Source organism: Dipodomys spectabilis, unplaced genomic scaffold (assembly GCF_019054845.1).
Source record: "Dipodomys spectabilis isolate Male_0828 unplaced genomic scaffold, ASM1905484v1 ptg000006l, whole genome shotgun sequence".
NCBI lineage: Eukaryota > Metazoa > Chordata > Mammalia > Rodentia > Heteromyidae > Dipodomys > Dipodomys spectabilis.
The window spans coordinates 14,675,441-14,687,637 of NW_024870683.1; positions in this window are offsets into that span (position 1 = coordinate 14,675,441).

The window sequence follows — 12,197 nt, forward strand, 5'->3', positions numbered from 1 at the left end:
AATAGGCTAACCAATCCCAAAACCCTATTAATTAATTTAACCAAAGATGTGAAGGATGTCTATGATGAAAAATTTAAAGACCTGAAAAAGGAAATTTAACTAGATTTAAGGAAATAGACAAACCTCCCATGCTCCTGGATTGGAAGGATTAACATCATGATAATAGTAATACTGCCCAAAGCTATCTGCAAAGTAATACAATACCCATCATAATCCCAACAACATTCTTCAATGTTATAGAAGAAGCAATCCAAAAATTTATATGGCGTAAAAGACTCCAAATAGCAATAACAATCCTTAGCAGAAAGAATAGTGATGAAGGAATATCAATACCAAACTTAAAGCTGTAGGAAAAAAAAAAAAAAACTGGTACTGGCACGAGAATAGGCCTGTGGACCAATGGAATAGAATAGAAGACCCAGAAATGAACCCATAGACCTATAAGCGACCTAATCTTTAATAAGAGAGCCAAAAACAAATGATGGAAGAAAGATAGTATTTTCAACAATTGGTGCTAGCACAACTGGCTATACACATACAGAAAACTGAAGCCAGATCTTTAAATATCACCCTGCACCAGAATCAATTCCAAATATATCAAAGACCTCAATGTAAGACTAAGTACCCTGAAATATTACAGGAAGGGATAAGATAAGGTGGCTCAGTGGTAGAGCACTTGCCTTGCATGCATGAGGCCCTGGGTTCAATTCCTCAGCACCACATAAGCAAAAAAAAAGCCGGAAGTGGTGCTGTGGCTCAAGTTGTAGAGCGCTAGCCTTGAGCTGAAGAGCTGAGGGACAGCACCCAGGCCCAGAGTTCAGGCCCCACAACCAGACCCCCCCCCCCCAAAAAAAAAAAACACTAAGGCTCATTGGCTCAGGTCAAAACTTTCTATGTAAAGATCCAGAATCACAACAAAACAAAGGAAGAGTAGATAAGTGGGATTACATTAAACTGAAGAGTTTATGCATATTAAAGGACATGAATAGAAAGATAAATAGATAGCCCATAGAAAAGGAGATGATCTTTACTAGCTAGCTATGTATCTGACAAGGAAGGGCCTCATATCTAAGATATACTTATAACTCAAAAAAATTAAACCTTCCTAAAACAAATCCTCAAAATAACAACCCCATTAATAAATGAGCTCAAGGCTTAAAAAGTGACTTCTCCAAAGAAGAAATAAGAATGGCCAATGGACATATGAAGAGATGTTTCACATTTCTGGCCATAAAACAAATGCAAATAAAAACAATAGTGAGATTTCACTTCACCCCAGTTAGAATGGCCACTATCAAGAAAACTAACAATAACAGAGACTGACAGGAATGTGGCCAAAAGGGGATGCTACTACACTCTTGGTTGGAATGTAAAATTGTTCAACCACTCTGGAAAGCAGTATGGTGGTTCCTCAAAAGACTAAACATAGAGCTTCCCTATGACCTAGAAATCCAGCTTCTGAGCATGTATTCAATTGACCACAACCAGGCTACACTAAAGCCACTCATGATTTTGTTCATTCATTGCAGCACTGATTAACATAGCCAGGATATAGAATCAACCCAGATGCCCCACAGTGGACAAATGGATCATAAAAATATAGTATATATACACAATGGAATTCTATACTTCCATAAGAAAGAATGGCATTGCCCCATTAATATGGAAATGGAAAGATTTGGAAAAGACTATACTAAGCAATGTAAGCCAGAACCAAAGAAACACAGGCTGCATGTTTTCCTTCATTTATAATATCTAGAATGTGCTTATAAATCTACAAGTAAACCCAATCAACAGTAAAAGACAAATTATTATACCTGGGCATGATGAATGAAACAGCAATATAAACATTCACACAGAGAGAAGAAAGGTAGATATTCATAGGGGAGAATCACAAGGGTTCAATAACTATGTGCATAAGGTCATATAGAATGATGCTGATGGAAATGAACTCCAAGAAAGAAAGAGAAGTATTGTTTTTTACTGCACTGTTTATGGTTTTTTACTGCATTGTTTATGGTTTCTTCTCCTTCCTCCTCTCCTCTTCCTCCTTCTCCTCCCCCTTCTCCTTCTTCTTCTTCTTCTTTCCTTTTTTCTTTGGTTTATTCCCTTCTGTCACTGTTTTTTTTATTTTTGTGACCTTTATCTTGTATATAAGTTTATCTGATTTGGGGAGGGGAAGGGGAAATACAGAAATGGTGGGACAAAGTTTGAACGAATTCAGCAGTAAAACCCAACAGATACTATGTTGCAAGTGAACTATACAACTGGGAGTTTGGGGAAGAAGTTGGGAAGGGGAAAACTGGGAGAAAATAAGCAATGGGGTGGCATTGCTCTAAAAGAAATGTGTTCATTACTTGACACATGCAACTGTAACTCACATTTACAATTTTTTTATTTTTATGTTTTTTTTATTGTGAAAATACCATACAGAGAGGTTACAATTACATGGGCAAGATAATGAGTACATTTCTTATCAAGCATTGTAGCCTCCTCCTTTGTTTCCCCTTCCTATCCCTATCCTCTCATTTCCCCATCCCCACCCCTCACCTTTACAATATTTTTTGGGGGGAGGGGGGTCTGGTTGTGGGGCCTGAACTCTGGGCCTGGGAGCTGTCCCTCAGCTCTTCAGCTTAAGGCTAGCGCTCTACCATTTGAGCCACAGCGCCACTTCTGGCTTTTTTCTTTTTGCTTATGTGGTGCTGAGAAATTGAACCCAGGGCCTCAGGCATGCAAGGCAAGCACTCTACCACTAAGCCACCTTCCCAGCCCTTTTACAATATTTTTTTAAAATACCACAGCTTCAATTTAAAAAGAGTAGTAGAATGTTTGAGGCAAACTATCCACTCTATCCTAATTTCTGTTAAGATTCTTTATATTTAAATATTTATTAGCAGAGATATTAGGCATTTGTTCTCTATCAAGAAGATTATGAAGTTTATAAAGATTTTTCAAATTCTGTCATATTCTTATGGTTCTGCTCTCAAATATATACATTTAAGAAAATGAAAGATTATAATTACAAATTGTCCTGGGTTCTTATCTCTTGTGTTTTTCTACAGCAAATTTATTTCTTACTTATCAGCTTTTACTCCACAAGATTATGAGTTCTTTTTGCCTAGAAATAATGTCTAACATATCTTTGTATACCCCTACCAACAGATGAATGCCTAACTCAGAAGGGAGAAAGATGGTACATATTTATGCAACAAATGAATGAAAAAAATGAATGAGTGAGAACATGGGACTAGAACAGTTACATGATATTATTTTATGTACTTCCAGATGTAACATGACTATCCATATTAGAAATAAAAACTAGTTGTTTAACATACTACATAACATATGACATAATGCAGCTTCAGATAGGAAGATTATCCTAGAACATTCAGACAGGCCAAATATAGAAGAATGGGTTCTATAGCTGACAACAGAAAAAGACTACAGAATTTCAGTGCAGAGGGAGTCGATGAATCACTGATGAAAAATGAGTCAGAGCCAACAAACAGTAAGAAAATGGGTACTACAGTTCTACAAATGAATATAGACAAAATAGTCATACATGTATGAAAATGGAGCTTGTATGAAAAAGTCAGCTTGATGAGATTGATTTGAAAATAGAGATGAGGGAAGAAGGGGAATAATAGAGGGGTAATTATGATCATGAAGCATTGTATATAAAAAAGGACTTGTTAAAATGAAACCCCCTTGTACATCTAATTAATGACAATAAACTATATGCTATTCTACATAGCTTTGGAAACAGATTTTTTTTCTCTGAGTTTGATAAAAAAAAAAACAAAAAAACATCGCTCAAGCCTAGCTCTTCCAGACTTCCAGACACGAAACAGAGATAGAGAGAGAGAGAGAGAGAGAGAGAGAGAGATGGAAGGAAAGAAGGAAGGAAGGAAGGAAGGAAGGAAGGAAGGAAGGAAGGAAGGAAGGAAGGAAGGAAGGAAAGGAAGGCAGGAAGGCAGGTAGATAACTGTAATCTGCTACAATAGGCAAATTTATCCTTAGCTTCACATAAACCTGTTTCGTTGTGTCATTTCCAGCTATTCAGATTTCAATATGGAAAACTGAACACTTATAAATAGACCAGATCTGTGCAATAATATGACCATAAAACAAAGAAAGGCCACTTTGTCTGAAATTAACAACGTAAGTTTTTACTAAATAAAAATGTTTCAAAATAAAATATGACCAAGATAAGTTTTGTGTTATAAATAAATATCATGTATTTCAATTGATAAATCATCTTTCAGCCAGGTGTTGGTAGCTTTTGCCTATAATCCTAGCTACTCAGGAGGCTGAGATCTGAGGATTACTGTTCAATGCCAGCCTAAAATGAAAGTCCATGATACTCTTTCCTCCAGTAACTATCAAAAAAGCCAAATGTAGCTGTGGCTTAAGTGGTAAAGTGCTAGCCTTGATCAAAGAAGCTCAAAACCAGTGACATGGCCCTGAGTTCAAGCCCCTGAAACAACACAAAATATTTAAAATTAAATAAATTATGTTTAAAAAAAATTTGGGGGGCCTGGCTTACTTCACTTATTTGCAATAACTAGTATATGTCTGAGACAAGCAGAAATGGTCAGATAAGTTGATGTTAGGTGAAATGCACCCCAAGATAAGGATTCAAATGGTTTTTCTTTCTTGCTATTGTTTCTAACATATTTATAAGATGATTTATTTGTTGCTTTGTATGTCCCTCCCCCACGGTATAAGCCCTGTTTTCACTGTATTTGATGTTGGTATAATTTGTGGAGGGGAAGGAAAAAAAACAAATTGTTTAAATAGGGATACAAGTGGACCCATTGCAACAATGAGATGTACAAGACATTATGTTGAAAAATGAACTTCACAACTTTTGCAAGGGGGAATGGGGCAGGGTGGGGGAAGAGGGTGGAAACGGGGGAGATGGGAAGGGATCGGAAGGGGAAACAAAGGAGGAGGCAACAATGCTTGATAAGAAATGTACTTATTACCATTCTCATGTAATTGTGGCCCCTCGGTATGGTATTTTCACAATTAAAATATATATATATATATATATATATATATATATATATATATATATTTCTTTACTGAGATTGACTATGTACATTCACAATACTGTGACATACTTAGCTAGTCACAAACACATTTTAACCTTCACAATAATACTCATCATTATCTTAATCTATAAAGTTCATGGACTTACAAACTTTAACAATAAAACTATTTCTTATAAATTGAGCAATATATACATTTCTTTCCATTTGCTTTCTTTCTCTTTTATTCCCATCTTGCTCTCATTCTCATCTTTCAAAGATTAATACTGGCAAGCATAACATGTATATATAGAGTAATTTGATCTATATGCTTGATGTTAATATATGTGTAATTATTAGGTCACAGATTAACTAGATATCATCATTTGAACTTTATAACATCTTTTTTTTAAGTAGCTAAAGTTGAAATTTTATTCTTGCTCTTAAGAAATCAGAAAAATGAGTATTATTAACTTCACTTACTTGCTCATCCATGCAAAGCCAAGATCAAACTTAGGTCCCATTTCAAGTGACAGAAAAAGAACCATCTTTTCTTTTTTTTTTCTTCTTTGTGTTGGTCATGGGGTCCTGAACTCTGAGCCTAGGAGCTGTTCCTCAGCTCGTCAGCTTCAAGGCTAGTACTCTACCACTTGAATCACAGCACTACTGCTGGATATTTTTTCTGCTTATATGGTGTTGAGGAATCAAATCCAGGGCCTCATGAATGCAAGACAAGCACTCTACCACCTTCCCAGCCCTCACAGAATTTTTTAGAGCCACTTGTTCTCAGAACATATATATTTCCTCAATGGCACCTCTTTTCCCCTTGGATCTTCTACATGTCTTCCAGACTCTATGTATGAGCAATTAAAAATGCTACCATAGGTAACAATCTGGACATCTCCCTCTGCTTATGTGGTGCTGAGGAATCAAACCCAGGGCCTCACACATGCAAGGCAAGCATTCTAAAACTGAACCACCTTCCCAGCTTCAAGAATCTTATTTTCTAGTTACAACTTTCAGGAAGTTTATACAAGGTGGACAGTTCCTCCTTCCTTTCTTCTCTTGCTCTGAGAACCACTCACACATCCATGTGTAAAGAATGGACTTGAGGATAAGTGCAGCAGACTCTTCTGACAGTCTTATCAGATCAGGGATCTGGAAGACAAGCTCATTACCAAGAAGTTGCAATGAACAATTTATTCCATAATGCACAGACCCTCCCTCTGTTTCTTACTAATATGATTATGAGGGATGTACAATCTTTCTGGACTAAATGAAATTGGGCAGTTTCAATATACATACTTTTTAGGGTTAGTTGAATTTTAGAAGAAATCTTTACTCAATCTCTTTGTTCTCTTTTGGTGGGAAGGCCCTCCTAAGTATGCGTTTTCTGTCACAAATATAGTTTTTACTTTATTTCTTCTTTTATTGCCACTCACCCTTCCCCTAGTTAGTTGAAATTCTGCTTTCTGATGTCCTACTTGCCTAATCTGTTTATCTAAGTGCATAGACTTTATTATTGTCATACCAGTAAGCTGTTGCATCATGTAAGCAACTTTTCATTCAGTACCAGGTACCTTGTCTTTAAAATAGTCCACTACTGACTCTACTTTCCATATAGCCCTGACTAATTTTCATGAATTCTAAACCATTCATTACTAGGGCCCAGTTGCCTCACTGTGAGCATACCCATACCTCTGTCTATAGTCTACCTCCACTTAAACACAGCTCTAATCTTTTACTAGCATACTAATCATCTTGCCTACAACTAAAAGCCATAATCAAATATTTCCCTGAGACGCTAGCATCCCAGAAAGTCACTGAGACTAGGTAGTATGTCTATTATCATTCTGAGCTATAACTTGCATGGTGTTTCAGGACAATATCCTAGGACTGAACCTAGTTGTCAGCTCACTCAGCTTAGGTGGCTGAGTTGAATAAAAGAATGCCAATGACTCTATATTCAAACCTTTTTAGAGTGTCATGAAAGAGTGTGACTTTCCTCTCCAGAAACAGAAATTTGGGCTTTGAGATACTGGACTGAGACCTGTCAGAGAAACAAATCATGAAAAAAGGTATTATTCTCTCACAATCTGGAAGCCTGGAGGCACAGGGACTAACTCTCCTGATTCTCAGCTCCCTAACAACAAAATACTAAAATATAATTTAGACACCATTCATCCAGAGGTGTGAAATTATCATATATTACTATAACTAGATTTTCTCAGTGCCTATACCAAGGCTGCATCCCTAATGACTTGAACTGTCCCACTTACCACACCCCCACACACACCTCTGCCCATCAAGATATCATGACAGTCACAGGCCACATGATAGCTTATAAGACATTATACCCTTACACAAAAATAGACTCACTTCCTCCGCAACCAACCTATAGCAAATTTTGAACACAAAAGCTATAGGCTCATGATTAAAAACATAAGGAACCTAAGCTTTAAAAAAATGATAAGGAGCAACTAAGAAACAACAAACTAATTAAATCAGAGCATGAGATTAAATATGGACAATCTGATTCCAATTCTGAGTCTAGGAGTTATTAGAGGGGATAATACAGAAAATGGAAACTATGTCGATGGACAATGGCTCTCAAAGCTGCTGGCCAATGTAGTATCATGTCTCAGAGGTCAGAGTAAAGTCACACTGAATTAAAGGTGACACCTTCTACTTTTTAGTGATGACAATAAAAGAACCAGAGTAGTGTTTGTATATGTTTTAATACTAGTTGTTTCAATCCCAATTAAAATAACATTTCAATAAACCACATAGGGAATAAGTATACAATAGAGAACTTCTGAATTGTAAGCACACTAGAAAAATTTTAGTTTTCCATGCAAAAACCTTCTTTCTTAGGAAACATCCAAATCCTTTTTGGCAGAAATTTTACAAAAAACAGAGTATCTTCAGTGTCTCAAAAGCCCTGCTCCCAATCTGACTTCCAAGCCTGGTGCTCTGCCCCTCACCCCTCCTCCTCACATGTGACCTCTGTCCCTCTAACTCCACAATACTGTCAGTTCCACAGAATGCCAAAATCTTCTTATTTCCAGGTCTTTTCTTATATCTTAATTTTTGTTTGGAACATTCTTATTCCACTCATTCCTTTTGTCGTTTTTCCACAAATCAACTTATCCATCATTACATTTGAGTAATCTTCCTTAATGCCTTTGATTACAGATTTCTTTTATTGAAGAACTGTACTGTATTTTTTGCTAAAGACATAACTCACTAAAAGTAAGCTCCTGAACAGAAAATTTCCATCTGCTGTAAATGTGCCTGGAATAAACTATAAGCTCCAAAAATACTTTTGATGTAATATTGTATGCTTACTGTTAAATATAATTTTAGATCCAAAGTTACTTACTTTTATAAGAACTCAAATTACAACACAATAAATGAACTAATGAGTTAAAGAGAGACTTCTCAGAAGAAGGAGTAGACATGGCCAATAGACACATGAAGACAGGCCCATCTCTGGTCATAAAGAAAATGTAAATCAAAACACTACTGAGATTCCTCCCATACCCCAGTTAGAATGGGCATACACTGTTGGTGGGAATGTAAGCTTGTTCAATGACTCTGGAAGGCATTATGGAGGTTCTTCAAAAAATTAAACATAGAACTATTCAATGATCTAACATTAACACTCCTGGGCATTTATGCAAAATATTACAAACCAGGTTACAGTAAAGCAACCAGTACAACCATACTTTTTACAGCACTATTTACCATAGCCAAGACTAGAATCCACCAAGATGCCTCTCAGTGGACAAATGGGTCAAGAAAATATGATATGGATGTACAATGGAAATTTACTCATCTATTAGAAAAAATGATATTGTACCATTTGTAAAGAAATGAGAAGGTCTGGGAAAATATATGTTAAGAGAAGTCAGGCCAAGAGAGACAAAAGATCCATGCTTTCCATGAAAGACAGGTTTATCTTATAAATTTATAAGTAATTATGTTGGGTTGTATGCAAAGGTATATAAATGCATTAATTGAGATACAGTAGATATTAGGGAGCTCTATAGTGTAGTTCCTTAGAAAGCCAAAATTAAAGTTCAGCAAAATAAAACACCAGAAAGCAAAAGGGGTGGGATTAGATCAAGGGGGAAAGAGAAGACAAATGGAGAAAAGAAGAGGAAATGCAGACAAGAATCCAGAGGTTCCTATGAACTTAAGTATGGGGAAGAAGTAGGAAGCAGGAGATCAGTGAGTATGTTGAAAGGGGTGATAATAAGTTGCTTTGTTAAATGGCAATTCTTTTGTACAACTAGTTAAAAGATAATAATTAATAAAATAAAATAAATAAGATTTCTATCTTTAGTTGAGAGTAGGCACTTTAAATGAGTAAGTCTCTGAGAAACCAACATCTGAAAGGACCCAGTCACCCAATAGATAAAGCTCTTATATATACCATCTACTCATATGGTCACAAAGAATTTATTCTCAGTGCAGTAGTGTGCAATTATTTTATTATAATCCACAAGTACTAACCCTGGAATTGAAGGCAGTATTGTCTTCAAGCAAAGAACTATCACTTCTTGCAGACATCAATCAGTTTGATATTAAAGGTGGTTAACTTTAACACAATCACCAAGCTTAGAACCAATGAGGGTATTTTTAGAATCAGGAAGTCTGCAATACAAGTATTAGTTGTCAAATAGAACTGAGAAAATAAGAGAGCGAAATGAAGAGAAATTAAACAAAGAAAACCACTAATGGATTTCCCAAGCAAGTTTTCTACTTCCACCTTGTGGCCAAAGCTCCTTTTGTTCTCCCTCAAAATAGCGTTTATTCTTATTTGGTCATATTATAAAAATGCAACTGACTCATTTACAAGAAAAATATGGGGTGTATGTTGGAACGCTTATATAGAATGCCATGTGGAAATGTATAAATTCTACAACTTTTTATTAACAAAAATATTTCTTTAAAGGATTAAATTGGCTATCCATTTTAAAGCAAAGTAATCCAGCCAAGATCCTGACTGATTTTTCCAAAGTAGAAAAAAAAATGCAACATGAGAGCTGCCAATTATTTTGTGCTTACTATGTTCTATACATGTGTAAGCATTCTAATTTTAATCCTCAAAATATGCCAATAGGATTAGGTTTCATTAGCCTTATTTTTTCATAGGTTAGAAAAACAGTCTCCCACTTCAACTTTCCTAGATGAAATTCCTTATGCAAAACATATAAGAAACTCCAATCAGATCAGTGAGTTTCAAATTCTCCAATATAACCACTACTCATGTTGTCTTGTTTCTTACTAAATTCCAATTGTTATATTTTCTACAACTTTCTAAAAGTTGATTCATATATTTCTGACAAGAACACCCCGGACCTGTGCAGGATGATCATCCCCTCATTGTGCTGCTCTAACTTTCTATACCAAAAGGTGAGATAAACATTCTTCTTGACGTGTATATGACTTACCTACTGCAATTATATTCAATGGGTATCTTGGAATTAAGAAATTCATTTTGTTTTCTTCTACACACCCTAATCAGCATACAGAAATACTCCATAAAGATAATACAGCAAGATTATTTTCTGTAAAATTATAGTAGCCACATCTGGAATAGGGAGCATTTGAAAGAAAACTGCAAAATCATACAAATCAAGTGGAAAGACCTGTGGATTTATGTTTTACTATACCAGAAAATCCTAATTGTCCTTTTTCAGTACAACTGGGTGGGTTTAATTCTGCCCAATCTTCTCATACTATTTAAATGGTAACTATAAAATACATTGATAAACAAATGTAAAATACACAGAGTTGTAGGCTAGGTGGATTGTGGTAGAAGCATAAGATAGGAAAAGTAATTATCAAATTCTAAAGGCTTAATATTTTGTTTCTACAATATAATACCCCATCTAGTAAATGATTAAAAGCCCAGTTGCTGCTTTAGTTTAATGCTTGGCTTTTCAACTTTACAAGAGTGTGACACTCAGCAGATTCATATGTTTTGTAACCTTCCATTCCACATTTGTGGTGATGACTACAAAAATCTGACCTGAGTCTCAAGTGAGTAATGTTCTTAAGTACAGAATATGAGAGAGTTCAATTAATGTTTGCTCTTTGTATTGGAGCCTCAAAATTACCCAATCTTTATACTCAAAAGACATATTTAACAGCATGTTAGTAGTAGCTATACTGTGACTATCAAAGTCAAGAAGAATCTGAGTAGCATTATTTCCTTGATAATTTCCTGATGAGATTTCCTTTCATATTTTCCAACTCTGTTAAATATATCTTGCACTTATAAAACAATTACATGTTTCAAAAGCAATCCTATAGATTTACTTACTTGTTATGACAGCCAGAAAGCCACTGTATGTTTCTGTAGCTACTTCTGCCAGTTAGTTCTTGTTTTAAGCTTCAATTTGAAGCATTGCTAGAACTATATGTGGTAACCTGTGCTGTTTGCCCCTAAACATCTGTATAAAATACTGTTAAATTATGTGCTAAACATTAGGACATTATTAATTAAATATTCCCCACTAATGTACTTATCATTAAAGCTATTCTGACTAGCTTTTGTGTAATTAAAAAGGTAAAACAACTGTAAATATATATAAGAAAAGGAACTGGGTGCTAATGCCTCATACCTCTAGCTATTCAGAGTCTGAGATATGAGGATCACTATCTGAAGCAAATTAGGGCAGAAATGTTCATGAGACTCTTAGTTCCAATTAACCAGGAAAAGGCCCTAAGCCAGGGTGTGAGTCAAGTGGAAGGGGCCAGCCTAGAAAGAACAGGCCCAGAGAGAGTTCAAGGCTTTGAGTTCAAGTTCAAATATTGCCACACACACAAAAGAAAGAAAAAAGAACATGTGTTCTTGTGAGGGTGAAGATAGGCCTTGTCAACACTTTCATGCATTTTACTCTATAATTTTTCTATAAATGTTTATAGTTTTATTAGGTATAGAAAGGAAGTTCAATACACACATAGAAAAAAAAATACATACATCTTGTTCACAGGTTTAATGAGACAGTGGATGTGATTATCTGAGGTTTCAAATATAAATGGGTCTCGTAAACAGCAATGATATGCAACTATACTATGCAACTATACTATGAGTGTCTTAAGGGTAGGGTCTATGGATTGTTTACCTTAATAAGAAATCAATGTAATGGC